The sequence below is a fragment of the Rhyacophila brunnea genome, unplaced genomic scaffold (genome assembly GCF_057557595.1).
Source record: "Rhyacophila brunnea isolate RB1 unplaced genomic scaffold, BYU_Rbru_1.0 scaffold_3, whole genome shotgun sequence".
Taxonomy (NCBI): Eukaryota; Metazoa; Arthropoda; class Insecta; order Trichoptera; family Rhyacophilidae; genus Rhyacophila; species Rhyacophila brunnea.
Window position 1 is genome coordinate 23,958,355 of NW_028232965.1, and position 19,139 is coordinate 23,977,493.

Genomic DNA, 19,139 nt, shown 5'->3' on the forward strand with positions numbered 1-19,139 from the left:
CCTACAAATAATTAATACATATTATTGTAGGTATAATATAATATTTCAAACTTCTACAATCATGCGACCCTCGTTGTAATGTGCGAATGATACTGGCTTTTGACACCGAGGTTTTGGATACGTCCTGGTGAGGTCAAAATACCTGTATGATTTTAGAACACCTCATCTAATGGGAAAAGGTCAAATTTAACGCAATTTGATTAAGCTTTTTATGTAAAAGCTACTATTTAATTTCATCGTAGCCAGATTTTCTAGTAGATATATATTTCAAGTATTTTCAAATTATGTATGTTCAATATAAATAATGTTACATTGTCAAATATTGTAAATTATTGATAAAATAATATATATAGTGACATATTAGTAAATAGGTACATACTTGTTTCTAGAATCATATTATAGGTATCATACGTTTTACGTAGGCACTTATCTAATTTATAAAAGTAGATAGGTTGGTATCTAAAAGTTACGACAAGTAAATATTTTTAATTATTCGTGGCATGTGAAAAATAAAAGAACCATGCTTATGACCATGCTCCAAACCACTTGGGTATGCTCATACAACTATCATTTTTTCACAAACTCATAAATAATACAGATATTTTTTGTTAAAAATAACGGAAATTGCAATAAGAGTCATTATTGGTCATTTGCATTCATGACTTTACATTACAGCATATTCTTTGTTGCATTTTACTAAACATAAACTGTTATTATCGTATGTACCTACCTACCTATAAACAATTCGACAACACATAATATAATATTAGAAAGAATCTTGACATAAAAAAATATAGGATTCAACTGGGTAGGTACCTTTATTGTATGTATTAATTAAATAATAAAATTAACCCTACCTTCATTCAGTTGCGTTAGTTAGTTAGCGAAGTTAGTTTTTAGTTTGAAACTATTACAATATATTATTATTATAGCTAGATACATTTAAAACAATCTTATTTGACATAATACTAAGCAACTGCTACAAATATTTACTTCAAAAATTAACTATCGCGTGCCCATAAAATAATGTAACTAATAAAAACCTTTAAAAGTATTAAAATTTTGCAATCATATCGGAAAGTTGACGCAACGCAGAACATTTTGAGATAGCATCTAGCTTTAGGCAAACACCATAAACATTATGCATATTTCCTGTTTAAAAGAGTATTAACCTAATTTTCCTATATTTGATGATGTATGCAATGCAGTTTGAATGAATGCATCACATCAAAGGTGTAGTTTTATTGCCATCATTAATTATAGCCTCGATCCAAATATTCATAGACTACAAATTTCGTCAAAAAGAATAGGTAGTTATAGTTATAGGTAGTCACTCACACATAATAATCATTCATTTTATTTTAGAAATAAGTGTGGATCTTGATAGCCTCACGAAGAGGTATCGTAATTGTAAGTGAAATGTACAGTAGGTAACTTATTAGGTCCATGTTCTGGATTTAAACTCATATTGAAAAAAATGTGAATTTTGGCAGATCCGTGATTTGAACCCGAGACCCTCGACATATCTTATTGGCTGCACCAATTTATGGCACTCATGAATTGGTGCAGCCATCTGACGCCACAAACGGACACTTACAATTATTATAATAATTATGACCGTTAGGCCACTTGCATTCGTCAATCACATAACTCATAGGTGACCAACCATAGTTTTTATAGCTGCAGGCTATATCTTCATCGTTATACTCAAATTACGGATTCTTCGAGTATGGGGAATGTACCCATTTCTTTATTATAATTTAAAATGGAGGCCCATTAGCACCGGGCCTCCCTGGGTTACGGGCTCTTTTACTGTATGGTTGTATTACTGCTTTTAACCACCATTTAGCTTATTGCTCAGTCCCTTGTTACGATTAGCTTGAAGTAACACGTAAATCTACAGTTTTCATATCGAATAATAATTTTATAGAATTAATAGTAGAAAAAAGTCGTATCCAGCACATCAATATCTTATCAAGTAGCCATCTGCAATGTGTTTATTTTAATTTAAGGTGATATATTACTATATTTCCCATTTTCCAGCATAACCAATTTAAATTACTAATGATTTTCTCACTGCACCTAGTATAAACACGAAGAGATTCGTTTATTTTAAATGAAATAGTGTAGTCTAACTTAAAAATAACTTCGTTATTGTTTCGTGGAATATTCTACATTGAGAATTGAATATATTTGCACAAATTCATCGAATTCGAGTAAAACTCAATTGCATCGCCTCGCAGTTGAAAATTTTAACTTTCATTCATTATTCATAAGAGAATCCGCTTGTTTGAGAGTTTCATTCCTTCCATTAGTTTTACTTGGAGAAAGGTTTTATAAACGAAATTCAATTTCAAAATTGTATCATGTCGATAATTTTCAATACTTCGCAATGAAAATATTTGCTGATATTGATATCTTATAATTCATGCTAGCAAATGAAATCTAAAATTATCAGAGTTATTCAATACAATAAAACTATCAACAGATATGGAAAGTGGGAAGATATATGGATACTTTCTCGATCTAATTAAAGTTATATCATTAGATTAAAACATGAGATTAAATCTTAACCAATGAGGATCTATCTATGTCTATGACATAGTCAAGTTTGACGGAGGTACGTGGCAACGGAAAAATAAAGAGCGAGAAAAATAGAGGCAGGATGATATCCTTGATTCAGCAGTGGATCGAAAGTGGATGAAATATTGTACGCATTCAGTTGACCGTATTACAGTTCACCATAAGTTTTTGTATCGGAAATAGGTGGCCATATATTATTGAGATCAAATTCATGTGTGTTAATATTTCAGTAGACATCGTGTGCTCTTTCTATTACTAAGCCTAGTCGCACATTGAAAATTATCTAGAATAGGATAATATTATAGTCATAAATCTAAACTTGGTACAATGTTGCAATTTTCTTCCATACACATAGGCGAGGGCATGCCGGGATATTAACGTCACGTGGCTGGCCGAAAATAATGAAAAAGTAGCTCCTGCATATGTACCGATGCGACATTTTGGTATTAAGTATACCTGTACAGCATGTCGGGTGAAGTTTGTTGCTTGCGACACCAGCGGTTTTTTTTAAACTAAAATTTCGCATTTGAGCTGTACAATTGATAATTAAATTAGAGAAATAATGAGTACTATTAATTAATTAAATTGGATATTATTGTGTTTTGTGAAAACCAACAAAATTGAGTTATGTGCGACCCGGTTTACTTCCTTCCTCATTCTTCCAGCTTGTTGCAAAGGTCATTCGCAGCCCAATATTTGTTATCACAGAGCCCTATATTTTACATAGGTACTTTCTAATTAGTTTCTGATGTATTTTCAATAAAAAATAATGCTACATAATTAATTATTGTGTATTTTTGTTTTAAAAAAATATTACCAAGTACCTACAAGGATGTCATGACTAAAATTAAAATTCTCCTGCCATTTCCAAATCATTCTATTGATGTCATTTTCATGATTTCATTAAAAAATATAAGAGCCAGATCTAGACAGAATATGAAAACCTCAAATAACGTGCTTATTATGATTTCGAAAAAACGACACTTGATTCGTTTGTTTAATTTGAATGCGCACTTATTAGGCATGTAGATAAAAAGTTTTCAATTTCCACTCAGCCAGGTAGGCCTTTTCTAATATGTATATATTTTTAAAACATAATATCAAAGTTATGTAGGTATCTATGTCAATATAGTACTTTAATCTAATTAGAGTGAATAGAAAATCAAGACCACATGAATGTATCGTACCTAGGGACGTCATACCAAAAGAAAAAGTATAGGTAACGTATCAAAATAAAGTGGGTATCTATTCTTTTTTGACGGCCCGGCCCTACTTGAGAGTATTTTTAAACCAAAACATTGACATCATTTTAAAATGTATTTAATGTTAATATTGTTAACCGTATAATGGTTTTCACTTTTATTTTATCTCATAAACAAGACTATAAAAATAAATGTTTAGTCATTGCCTCAGTGTCCATACGCCATATAAAATATGGGTACACGAAATGCGGAACTGGAGCCTTCTACATAATTTTTTGAAATCATGCATCAAAATTAGGTATCCTAATACGTGTAAGTACCCTTTTATTTACATTTTCAGAGTCACCCTTACCGCGATATTATGTATGTATCTCTTCTATTTCCGTAATATTATTATGCTAATATTTCCAGAGGACTCCGATTTTAGTATGCCGGGGATTACCCAGGGAAAATCGAGAAAAATAAAAGTCGAAAATAATAATACAAAGTGACCTACATCTTTTAGGGGCGCTTTCGCGGAATGTGTCCTTGCTGGGGTAACATTTAAGCCCTCCGCAACATTGCGTGACTTGAATCCCCGACATGTTTTTTTTCGCCATTTTTTTAGGAGCGCAGCTATATTAAAATACAAATGTTGTCATTTAGCAGAATGCGCCGTCATATTGCGAGGCCGGGGCGCGTTTGGGTTTTCCTTAAAATTGAGCAACGAGGGGCGATAAAATGTTATGAAACTCTGCAATCTACGTCGAGGTGTTTTTTGTGTCAGCGCCACTGTTTATCATTTCGTGGTTCTATTTTAGGTACATTCTAAATTTGAAATTTAAATTTCAAGCAGACCCACTATCACCTGTAGGTATTCTCTAGCTAGGGAGTGCAATCTCGGGTAGACTTTTCAATTATAAGGTCTTAGGATTAGAGTAATCTATTTGAACTAAGTAATAACATAATAAAGCATATATTTATTTTAGATATCCTTTTTTCGTTCTGGTTTATAATTATATACAAAACACATTATCCTGAAAACCCCAAACAAAAATATGTAAATACATACCTACTTGTTTTGATTCAATATTTTTTCCCGAAAGTTTTCAAGCTACACACGTATCCTGACCTAATGTCTACTGAATTTTATATTAAGAGAAAAACAACATTAATTATTAAACAACCATCCTGTAATAAAATATTTCATTATTTTGACTCGTATGTATGTAATTATTGGACATACATAAATTGAAATATTTTATTTAAATTTAGAAACTATTCTAGTTCAACGGCATAACTAAAGAGTTGTGCACTTTGGTATAAAAACATAATATTCTAATTTTCATTTGATTAAATGCTTTAAAATTTACCCAGAAGTCCTTAAATTTCAAAATGGTGAAATTTTATTAAATCACCGTCTGATTTGACTGATTTTCAGTATCGACATGTATTTTATAATGCTGAATACTAATTTCCAGTTATATTTTGACAATTTCCAATTGGAGCCCCATGCATACCAATATGGTGGCCAAATTTTCTACAATTACCGTCGAGTCTTCGGTGTTTCCTTATATTTTCAAACTTAAAGCCAGTGCAATACCAAAAAAATCTAAATTATTCATATTAATTATTTTTTAAATAATCAAATACTTAATATGCAGATAGGAGAGGCGCCATGTGACAATACACAATCATCGTCTTAGATTTATATGCGAATCCATTTCAGTGATTTTAAAGTCTCACTATAAATTTAGGCAACGTAAAATAACGGCTTTAAAATATTCAATGATTGTCTAAAAAACATGCGATATTTTAACAGTACCGATTATCATCCTAATAATAATAAATCAAATCTCGTTTGGTAAACATTTTTTTTAAACCTTAGTAACTTTTGTAATACAATATTTAGTTATCTACGTAGGTACCTAACCAATGGCAGAGTAGAAATAAGTGAAATGAATATGAAAAATTCATTTAATAAGCGCTTTGATCCTGATTCCGATTTTGAGGATTTTTTCAAAGAAGCTCACTGAAATATTATTTGCTAATGCTCGGAGCAATTGAATTGATTGACCCGGTCTTTACCTTTTATAGATAAATAAATATAAGCATGACCATAGCTTTAGGTAAATCATTAAGTATCTACTTCGCCTCTAAGAGATTGATTCGAGAAACGTAAAAGCTTACTGAATTATTAGTAATGGACGAAAGCTCGGGGCGGTTTTCATTTTGCAAATGGATGTTTCCTATATTATTCTTACAAAAAGCAATTTGCTTTTATTTGCAGCTTTTTTTCACTAGTATTTTTTATACGCGGATACGTTACATTCAAAGTATACTTATTATGTAACATAACAATTTGTAACTACCTACCTATTACGTCAGTAGGTAGGTAGGTACTCTAATTTTATGGTTACAATTTATTTTTATTTTAATTATTATTGTACATTTATGTATTTAATTGTAATTTAACAGATTTATTTTGAGTATGTTATATGCATTAATAGTGTCAATCAATCGGACCTTACTGTACACCGCGTGACTTGTTCGAAGAATAAACATAGGTACATAATGAAAAACAGTGCTTGATTCTTTTGTATTAATAATTTACGTCAACGCAACGTAAAATAACCAAAACCAAATTAGTTTAATAATTAATGTATATTATTTTCCCAAATAAGTGTAGGATTTGTGTTATTTTGGGTATCGTCAAAGAGAAAATTTACATAATTCCTGAATAAGTATATTATATAACTTTAACGAGGTAGACTTACCACCCCCCCCCCCCATAAATTGTGCATATATATTTCAATAATTATTTTCCTGATGAAAAATGATAAAAATATATAGCAGCTTATCTCTATATACCTAATAGTAAAATATCATCTAGTAACAACTGAATCATATTTTTAATTTTTCGTAAATTATAATTGCCATGTGAGCGTATGTGAGTTCACAGAGTGGAGGTTGTATTAACAGAATATTTTCTACAATGGATAATTATTAGCTATTTGCAAATTGAAAAAAAATGTATTATTAACCCTTTTGTATATTAATGTTATGTATTATTTCCATTCATAATACTAAATATGGAAAATTCTTTGGCATCGATTAAATAATTGAAGTTAGTTAGTTAATTAATTTTTAAAGGTGAGATAGATAGGTACTTATTTAAAAAAATATATATCTATATTATATAATATATTATAGTTTCTACTTGTATTAATTTAATACTAATAATATTACTATGGTAATAATATACAAATACCTAGTAATATTTCAGCATAATTTCATGATGTGATACATTTTTTGTGTATATTTTCAATTGTTTCCCGGGATCCCGGGATGGTTCTAAAATCCCTTGTATCTGCCCCAATTTTTTCTGTGCTACGATATTTTTAGCTGACCCCATAATTATGAATGAACTTCCTGAAGTAAAAAAGCGTGGGAAAGTCCATCCCACGATAAGATTGATTTTAATTCAAAAGTTTATGTTTAAGAATATCCATTCATTAGCTCGCTATTATTGTTTATCCGTAGATGACGTACTTTTCCAAATTTGACTTTGTGTTCATTAAATTTTGATTCTCTTTTTAAACCTTCATCTAAATATATTTACATTAGTCGACACTTACTTATTACGAAGAGTATTGAAAGCGGGGAACACAAAATAATGGGAAGTGCGTTATCTTCTGTGTGAGCCTGTTACAAGGTTTAAATCTCAAGTGTGGAGAAATATGAGATAAACTTAAACATGTGTGAAAGAACACTTTATTTTCAAAAGTTACGTGTAGTTGACGTTTGTCACGTAAATGCAATGCGCATTCAATATTGATATTAAATTCCGGAGGCTGTATATTTCTGTCGTTTATGGCCTGACCATCATTAAGTAAGAAACCAAATCTCGCTTCAAATTCTTGGTATATGCTGACTGGCTTCAAGTTTACATCTCATTAATCTGTTCTGTGATTAGAAGTAGGTATATAAGTATCCTCAAAATTACACGTTGACGTGTTAATAAAATGAATGCTTAAATACGGAAAATTTGTACCTAGTATAAGAACTAAGAACTAGGAAATTGTAGTACCTCAGCCACATTATCAAAGGACAACCATAGCGTAACGGAGAAGAACACTGCATTTCGTGGCTTAAAATGTTCTGTGATTGGTACAAATACTACAAATGTAGCTTTTTTTCTGATTACCGAGTAGTAGACGGCAAGGTGCAGGTTGCACTGAGAGTGATCAACCTTTCATGAAAGATGGTTAACAATTAGTAGGGGCGGATTTAACCATTTGGGGGCCCTATTCGCAGCGCCAAGCACTGCGCTAGCTACCTACATACCTAAAACTGATTATTATATTTCTTAAAATGACGCATTCAGTATCCTCTTAGTAGGTACTTGTTCATTGTTAATGCTCTCATTCATCCTCGCATTAGGTTTCAATTTAATTGACTACCTTTCTCTAATTTCTACAACAGATGTATCACATATCAAGGCAGTATAATATAATATAGGACATTGTTACAGACTCACTGTGTTCATTTTTTCAATAATACTATTTGTTTGCTTTTAAAAATGGTTCTCAAGTTTTCAGCACCTACCTAAAATTGAATACCTATTGTTTAACGTTTTCGACATTAACAATAACAATTATACAGCCATTAATAAATGATCATTTTTTCTACAGTAATAAACTAACTGCATTTATTCTTTGCAATAAATCATTCCATAATATTTCAAACGGCATTTAAAACTAGGTAGGTATATCAATATTTTTGTTCATTATTTTTTTTAACTCTGGGGACCCTTACCCCTTATTATTGTGGCGCCCTGCTCGTACGCCGTGGGCGCAGTACTGATAAATCCGCCCCTGAAAGAAGAAACAGCACTTTATATTTAAAAATACTTTCCTATAAAAATAATTTAAGTATTTTGTTAATAAAGCCCGGATTGAGTTGAGCAATTAGTTAAGTTTATAAAGCGGAAATTGAATGATGGAGTTTTCCCTTTTTATAATTTCGTGATAAGCAAGTGGGCCTCGGCTGCCTCTAATTAAATAATGCTATGCGATGCGATTCATACAGCCGTAATAGCTGATAAGGCAAGGTAAATTGCCGACATGATAGCGTCAGCACATTACTTCGCGATGAGCAGAAATTTTTCATTTCACGATATTAAATGTTATGTTTACATGGGATTATTATTTTAATTTGGGCATTGTGCTTTTTTATTTCAGGAAAAATAAATACAAAGTAACGACCGTGCTTTGCTTTTAAATGTGGAACATGTGAATTTTAAATCGGTGGATGTAACATCAAAATATTATCTAATTCTAATTGTATTAGCATTTTTTAAATTCATAACATTATAATATTATGTTATGAAAATCATTTGCATTATACAATTTTATCATCTTTTTAAATAAAAAAAATATTAAATAACCTTATCAATGTTGATCAGGTTGATCCACGTCTCGATAAAGCCTAATATAGCTTTTACACCTACATAAACCAAACTTGATAATTACAACGATCCAAGAAATTTCAGGTAGGTCCTTTGGTCGGTTAGTGGATATGATTGGCTATCCATTTTCCGAGCGAGTTTCATACTGGCCCATTGGCATATCATCAGCTTGGCGACCTGTATCAGATTGCGTACTCTTGTATGCATGTTGGGAATAACGCCTAAAAATCACAAAGCGGCCAAATGTGAAAGTAAGTACCTACATATCAGTACAACGGTCGTTAGCCATTCACTTAACCCATTGGACATTTACACTAGATCCAAGAACATACCTATTGAGAAGAGAAAAAATAACATAATTAGTAATATTTTGATCCTGCTGTGAGATTGCAAATTTTGAGGCGAGTATAGGTACTGTCGACTAGAAATTACTAGATTATTACTGTATTAAAGTTAAGACAGAGAAGCCATAAAAAACGTATTATTTTTCATACCGAATAAATGCATACAGAAATAATCCGACTTGAAACTCTCGTATTTCCGGGTTGAGTAATCCTACTATTACCTACTGAAAATTCAAAGTCTTACGATTTCATACTGTAAAATATGCTGGGGTAAGTATCGAGTCTTTAGTTATATTGGATAGGTACAGGTTTATAATATATATATATATAATATCTTCAGTTAGGGTATAGCATTTTTATTTATGTTGTACTTAGTAGTCAAATTCTGAATTGATAGCAGCCGCGGTGGACAAGACGATAGCGTGCCCGTGCATGAAGCTGTATGTCAACGGTTCGATACCGTGACTGAAAAATAAATCAAATCAGTTTTTTAATGTGTGTCTCATCCAGTATAGGATTCTAATGGGTTGGCTATGAAATGACTAACTACCATTATTTGTCCTAAAATAATTGAAACTCTGCGAAAGCTCATAATTGTTCTGCTTATGAGAGAAAATGAAAATATAAAAATGATTACTTTTTCCTAAAGCCTGATAGACTAAAACCAGGTTATCCTGAATTTTATGAATAGTGGTCAGTCCATGCACACACCTATTGTGTGCCTATATCTACCCAGTTTTATATTTTACATGGTATTGTGGAGCATTGTTTTGATATTGAGAAATAATTTTCGATAAGTATACAATATATTATTATCTACTCTGTCAGTAAGTAAGTAGGTACCTAGAGTGGCTACACTCTACAAGTCTACAGGCTAGCCTTGGTCGATAAAGACTCATTTTTGTGTGTAAAAAATTTTATGTTTTTTTTTATTATCAAAAACAAAATTTTGGGATCTTCTCATATAGCTAATTAAATTATGAGTCACGTTATTGTATTAAAATTAAAAAAATCATATTAAATTCAGATTTGAATAAAGATGTTTCATGTTGAATTTTATTTTCTATCCATTAAACACGCAAAAGAGATTCTACTATAGATATTACTTAGGCCGAAAATTTTATGTGGTTTTTATTTCCCGGGCAGAGAGCAAAAAATTAAAATCTGCTTTTGAAGTACTTAGCGCGGTAAGCTTTGGCATACTAATTTAAGTCACCTTTCCCGCCCGCCAGGGAGCGGGGGACGGCAGCTCCGCAACCCTATCATTTATCTTTCATTTGGTCCATTAATTATGCAAAATAACATCCCTTCGTAACTCAAGTGTCGGTGTCTCCTGGCGTTTTACTCCAGTGCATGCTAAGCACCGCCTCAGGAAAGTAACAACCCCCATGAAACTATTGTGGAATACTTTAACAGTGCAAATATCTTTGGTGCATATTGGAGTGACTTGCAGTAAGTACATACAACGCAATTCTTGGATGTGGTTGTGCAGCTATTCGATAGTAAATACCTACTATTTGTGGCAGTTATCGGTTTCTCCTTTTCTTCAATGCTGTGCTGAGAGTGTCCCAGGCGCAACTTTCAAAGACCTTGGTTGGCGTGCTCTATAGTTTGCATGATTCCTATTTTAGTATAATATATTACGGTCAATTCTCGATGAGAAAAAACCTACTAGCTCGACAATGCAGTAAATACTTTGAAAACTGAGAAATTTTCCCTCGTAGATACCAAGTCTCAATGACCAACCGGTCCAACTGAGAGTTGGGCCGAGTTCAACCGATATATGGGGACACTACCGAAGGATGTAATCGGTATCCTCCATCGATCGTAAGTAGTTAAATATATTTTCATAAATAACACCCATGATACACCACGCATCGACATAATAGTAAGTATAATTAATATTAATACTATCGACCGAAGGTACTTGATGGAATTTGAATTTAAATCCATTAGAATTTATAAGTATAATTGTTGCTCCTTATAAAAAATGCTAGCACCGGTTGACCGAGACACAGCACGGATGCACAGCAGGTGCGGGAAGGAAACAATCATTAACGATGCGTGAAACGTTGGAGCAGCCAGTTTGATGATCAATCCTCGTACAAAGATCAGTCATTAACGATCATTTTCATAAGTTTATTAGAAGATTTGACAATAATATTATGTTACTTACTATTAATTCTAATTATGTAAAATCTTAGAAAAAATAAAAAACGCTGGTTTAGAAGAATTTTCAATATTAATAACAATTCTTTTAATGAGTTATCAATGGCAGTTTTTGTCACTATGTATAAAAAGAAGTAAGTATCTGCTAATTAATTATTAGACACATAGTAAAATTATTAATTTTCAGTTTTAGGTCACTTTTAAACTTTCAGGATTAATGAATATCAGCAGATTTTTTAATACATTTACAAATGACATTATAAAATAAAATAAATACATACTCAATAAGTTTAGATTCTTACACTAAATTCTAACTTTATCTTTCTCATAAACATGTTATATAATTGAACACTAAGTAGGTAGATATATGAAATAAATAAACATATATCTTCAAATGTTCTTAGTAAACCTTTTAATCTATACTCTATAGCTTCATAAAAATCTCTAATCATGTAAGTAAGAAGCTCATTTGTATGCGCCTAATCGGCTTAATCTCATACCAAATATAAAGTACCTTCATAAACACATGATAGGACATAAGTTACTGTATTTCTTAATTTAAACACAACGAAATATTGAGGTATCTATTTAGAAAAGTAGCAAGTTTTTCGTAATTTATATTTATGAAGAATGTTGTTTGACTAATTTTGAATAGCCTTATTTATAAATGACAGGTAAATAAACTTCATTCCTAAGTATACAATATAATATACAAATCAAAAAATTTAACTACTTACAATATATAGGTATAAGGTGATACTAAAGTTTTGTTTTCATACTTCTAATTTTAAAATGTTTTAGTGTGGCTGAATTAAGGGAACTAGAGAAAAAAATATAGGTAGGTATTCAGTCCTCATGCATTGTTTTTTTTAATAATAACAAATAGTAGCCTCCTGTTGACACTTTGCGTTAATTACTGACACACATACTAAATCTAAATAATAATCATTGGATAAAGCAGAGCCTTGGAGCGGAGCTCGAAGCAGGAACACGGAGCGCTGGAGCAATGGGGTTTTACGCGGAGCACCGAAAATTTGTGGTGATCCATTGCTTCGGATGTTTTTTGTTATTATTAAATTGTTGTCCTAATATCCAATGAAAATATTATATTTGATATTTCGCAACGGTACGGCATCACTGCCGAGTGATAAATAACATTCCTTTTTTGACAGAAGAAGCAAATAACGAAAAACGATTTGCTGTCTGAAATTTTGTTTAATAGAATTAGTAATGGAAATGACGAATAATATACCTTATTTCAAAACTAGGTGCTTATTTTTTTTTTTTATATTTGTATACCTATTAAAACTTTTTACGAGAGCGGAGCTGGAGCAAGTATTAGGTCCCGGAGCGGAGCAACTGAAAAAAGGGTCCGCTCCAACCCTCTGGTATAAAGGACTTCCTCCAACGTCGTAACATTGTAGCAAGGTGTTTTCATATCGCTACGCTAATGGCAAATAGGTACATCACAATAGCTCACGTGTAAAACTTCCTGTTCCTGTAACTGAATCTGCAGTGCGAAATGACTTGTAGCTAATTTTAAGATTATAGGTACTACCCGTAGAAATAATTTTTCGATATCACTTGAAATTGACGCATGAAAGCGTTTCTGTTTTCTTCAACAACTTGTTTTATAGGTATTATTTGATACAAATACCTACTATTATTTTCTACAGTGTATTATTTTATATACCTACATGAAGTGGAATATTGTAGTGTAATACCTATCTATTCCAGATCAATATACATAATATTATGTGCTCGAACAAAAACACTGTCTTGAAGTTGTACAAAAACTATTTACGAACATCTCTATACATTTCAAATTTTCATGTTTATTTTTATTCCGCCGTGAATGGGAACATTGTTCACGCAAACTAGGTAAAGTAATGAAATATTTAATTTAAAAAATACTTGTTTTTTATCAACACGTGTAAAGACTTTATTTAAATATTATCATATTATGTGACGCTTGATAAATGTAATAAATGCGTACATTACACAGCATGTGTACCTACGAGTTTTTCCGGCGTTAATAATTTGTTTTATGACATTATGTAATTTAACTAGGAATATTATCAGTAAGTAGTTATCACTGACAAGGTTTTTTACTTCGGTTTTAAATAATGCAAGAGATATAAGACAATACAAGACAATAAGAAACAATATTTTATTTTCATGTGAAAGAGGAGTAGGTACTCACTTCCATTATAATATATGTCAGTTTTTTTTTATAATGAAATAAAGTGACAATTTCAGGGTAGAGTCACCGTTACCTACATCAAAATGTTTATAAATATACTAAGCAGGAGAACTTCCAGGCCACTTGTCCTGCCAAGTGAAAATCCTCAAATACCGTAAAATTGTCATCCGCGATAAACACTCGACGTGACATTTCCGACTTTTCCGAAAACAATAATAATAATAATTGTGACGTCAGCTTGTGAGGTAGTGCCGACGTTCGGTGCGACTCCCTGACGTAGGATGACAGGTCCTCGTATGGATAATTAACTTGGCATCATTGCCGTTGGTTTTCTTTCGGGTGAGCCATGTCAAATACGTCACTTAATCTCTTTTGAAAAAACGTTTATTGCTTTGCTACTCGAATGAAAAATAACGGGTTCTGAAAATTGTATGTCTACAGTTCACCGTGAGCTGTTGTATCGGATACAGATGGTTGTATGACATTGAGATCAAATCATGCCTAAATAAAATACGTAATAAAAGTCACCGGAATACAATGGAAAGCCAGAAGAAAATAATATGTAGGTAAGTAAATTAGAAATCAATAATATAAAACCTCTCAAATTAATGTCCTTACTGAATTTAATAAAGTTGAAACATTACTCTCTGCAATGCTCTACGAACTACCGGAATATAACACCACATAATATCGTGTAATCAATGTAAAGGTATGTATATAATTCTGAATAGTTCAAAAGTGAGTTAGTGAGTAGCTGCTATGTTTCACGAAAAACGCACCACTTTTTGTCCCAATGTTATACGGCCATCTGTTTTCGGTACGATATTAGGACTCACGGTGAAATTTGATACGGCGATCTCGATACAAATCTCAAATTCATCTGTATAATATGATAGTTTATTTTATGATTTTCTACCTGAAACAATAGGTAGACAAATCACAGAAGAAACTACATTGGCAAGGGCTGCATTGAGTTACATGTAACATAATAAGATCGAAGTTCAAATAGTTTCACTTCAAAATGAACATCATATGGAAAAAAATTATAAAAAACTATTTGGGTCGTACTTAATGGCCGCAGGTTCCCCACACCTGTCATAAAGCTTTGGTAATGTTGTATATAATTATTAGTAAATTTTCTAAGTCAGTTACCTACATGTTTCCCTTTTTTATAATATTGCGATGCGTACCGTGGGAAAGAGTTAAAATATATAATATATATAAAGAGAAAATGGGCGTAACAGATGACAAATTGTTGAAATAATGCCATTGTTAAATGATCTTTTATAACCAATGACATATTCATTTGAGCGTAGGATACCGATATTAAAATATGAATTTCGCCATCCGGCAGACCCGACACAAAGTGAGTGTCATTTTATTTTCTAGATGCTTCGTCCATATTAATGTCATTGTTTATAACATATAATAAAATTCACTTTTTTCTATGGAAGGCGTTGAATTATTTTGTAGGTACCTACGTATGAAACGGGTGCATCCATGTAAAGGCACGATCGCACCCGTTCCAAATTCCATACATATCTTGTCAATCTTGCAACACGTAAGTATATCATTCTTTTCTTGCCCTTGCGCATCGTTCTATAGAGGGGAAAATTCGGGTGTATAACATAATTATTATTGTAACATAACCAAAATTAATAATGTTTTTTAACAGGATTATTTAATAAATTGTGGAAGTAAGTACCCACATTTAATAATAGTTAGTAATAGCGATATTTCAAATAACAAAAAATAATGTCTATTATTTGATTTGGATGCGAAATAAAAAAATCTTGTATTTATAAAATTATAAAAATATTATTATATTTACTAAGCCTGTTGATTTCTGGGCCAGCAATTTTCGTAGGTCTCATAAATGTTATCCTATACAATAAATCCGTTATCAAAACAGTTATACGTGGGAAAGATATCAGAGTGAAGCTTCGATATCTTCCGTATCCAAAAGAAAAAAGACAGTCATAAGAAAAACACCCTAAGACAACAACACGTTCTTTAATGCTACTACTAAATTCTGGGAAAGAATTTTCCGATATTATTTTTATAAAAACACTGTTGCTTCATTAAAAAGTTCTCACCTTCTGAATAAATATAACTTATACATAGCATTGCATTTTTTATTCTGATTCTTTGATGTAAAAATCGTACACATTATTTTATTTTAAAAATTATTAACTCCATAGATAGGTACATTGTACATACAGGGGCCTATACTGCCATTCTAAGGAAGAAGGCAGTAACTGACTCTCACACACTTTCGAGATAAATGACATAATGTGTTTTTTTTCAATCTTTAGTCCCGTGAATTAATAAAAAACGGTGATAATTTTTATTAGTATGATGTTAAAATACAAACAAAGTAATAATAAACAAGCAGTAACTGCAATGAATTGGTGCAATTACTGCATTTTAGAAAATGTCTATTTTTTCACTAAGGATTTAACGGTATTTTAGTGATAATACTGATTTTAAAGTGAACAGAATATAAATAGCTTTCAAAATTACCTAACGGAAGGCATTCATAACTCAATTTCACAAATTTTGCGAGTTACTGCCTTCTTCCGTGGAAGGGCAGAATAGGCATTGAATTGTTCGCATACTTAACAGTTTAGTATTCACATGAGTATTAATTGTTGTAACTCACGTTAGCCGAGCGGCTTACGCGTCAGCTTATGATATCCTGGGTCCCAGGTTCGAATCCTGGATCTGGAAAATACACATATTGTTTTTCAATTTGTGGTTGGAGTCAGAGTATAGACCTAATAGGTTGAGCGAGTGACTGATACCCATTTCTCGTAAAAACAAAAATCTGTTAATACAAACCGCCACTCTCAGGCCCATATGAGGATATTAGGATCGGACATGGTCAAAAGAATAAAAAGAAATAAATTTAAAAAAAAAATAAGAAATAATTTCCATATAAGTAGGTAAGACCTCGAATAACGACGAATGAAAGAGTTGAAAGTACCTACACGTAATTTATAATGAATACTAATTAAATTATACAATATCCTACAGCAGCGGTCGGCAACCCAAATGCATCGGCGTTCCACAGAACAGGTAATTCAAAGTACTGGACACTCAGCGCGCCACTGAAATAAAACTAGTAAATCTATTATTTTATTTGACAATTTTATTTGACTATAATACACGCTACATACAATTATCATAAAAATTACAATAACTTCCTTTAGGTTCAATTTTGGAAGCTAACATGTCAATATTTGGTTCACAGTTTGAAGTTTTTAATTTTATGCACATTTCCGAATTTTCTTCAGTTAAACGATTTCGATACGGGTTTATAATATATTATGTCATAATTGAGAATGTTTACTCACGTTACAGTAGTACGTTGTACCGAAAATACTTAAAAGAGCGAATGCGACTTTTTTCATACAATGAAATCTGTCTGGAAGTTCATTCCACGTTTTGGTTTTTTTTTTTTTTTCTTCTTAGAATTATTAATAACCATGTCCTTGCTTTTTCGTACAAGGTGGTTGTTAGTAATTTTGAACAATCACAAACACCCAGGCTTTGAGAAAAACACATAAATGTTTTTGTCATGACCGGGAATCGAACCCAGGAACTCTCGGGTGGAAGGCGAGCGCCTTACCAACTGCACCACGACAGCCACGTTTTGGTTATCATGTCAAGATAATTGTTTTGAAGTTTAATTTCCAAATTTCAGAAATGTTAAATTCGATTAACTCTAAATACACAATGTTCAAAAATTCAAAATATTCTTTGTCAATTTTGTAACAGTCGTTAATGTCAGGTTGCAAAAGATATATAAACATTAAAGTACCGAAAAATTTAATTAATTGTCATTTTCGAGGCGTCCACCAAAAATCTTTTCGCGTGCCACTACGTGGCACGCGTGGCATAGGTTGCCGAGCGCTGTCCTACAGTACCTTTAATATACCCACATGATGTATTGATTCTTGAAAATGATAATAATTCTTCTTTTCCTCCAGGATGCTACACCTCAGAGCGAAATCTGACTTTCTTAATAACTGCCTGCATCCGATTTGCTATTTTAATCGAATCTTCATAGATCACTTCACATCACATCTTCTCAGGTCTCAGTCTATATTACTCGTCCATCGGTATAAGAGTAAAACACAAATAATTTATATAATTTATGATGACCTTTGTAAACATTTTTGCATCATTTACAACAATTATTCACATGATCCGTAGCTTTTAACCACTATTAAAGATAAGATATTCGTATATACAAAAAGCTCTTAGAAAAACATTTTTATCATTATTTGTAGAAAAAAACTAAGAAACAAAAATAATAAAAAAATCGGCACATATTCATAATCATATTCAAAGACAGTACAGGCAAGTTTGTAAGTTGATAGTAGTTGCAGTAATTGTAGATACTGCAATGCAACAGCATTAAGATATATGTAAATCCTATTAAAAAGTCCGGGTGTCTAATCAAAGCTATCTCACAGCTTTGAAAAAGAAGAATAACGCCTCATGACTAATAAAGATATTAGAATATACCAACAACTACATTCCGCTTTTGAATTAGGATAAATGACTACCAATTGCGTCATTAATACACAGTACTTCCCAATTATTTTAACACCACACATTTTAATAGCATTGTGATTTGTGCGTTATATTTACTATTTTATGTAATATTAATATTATAAAAAAACAATGATAACTGTGTTGTTACAGATAACGCTTTTCCTGAATTTTCCCGAATTTCTATTATTTTTTAAATATATATTATGTAACACGATCGGAGAGCGGCTTACAATGTCGTGGGTGCTAGGTTCAAATCCTGGGTCTGGAAATACACATAATATTTTTTTTAAATTTGTGTTTGGAGTCAGAATATTGATATAATAGGTTAAGCAAGCGGCTAACATACATTTCTCGTAAAAACAAAATTCTGTTAATACAAACTTCCACACTGTGGAGGCCCATATTAGGATCAGACATGGTCAAAAGAAGAAAGAAGAAATGTTTCTGAGAGAAGAATTCTATTGATATCAATAATACATATATAATGCAACAATATTTTCAAATATTATGTATGTATTATTAAAAATATATTATCATGTGTAAGTACGTCATTATAAGTAATGTATGAATATATTAGCTTGAAAATTGTTGACCGCAAGCCTTTGTAGGAAAATTTTTCGTTGGAG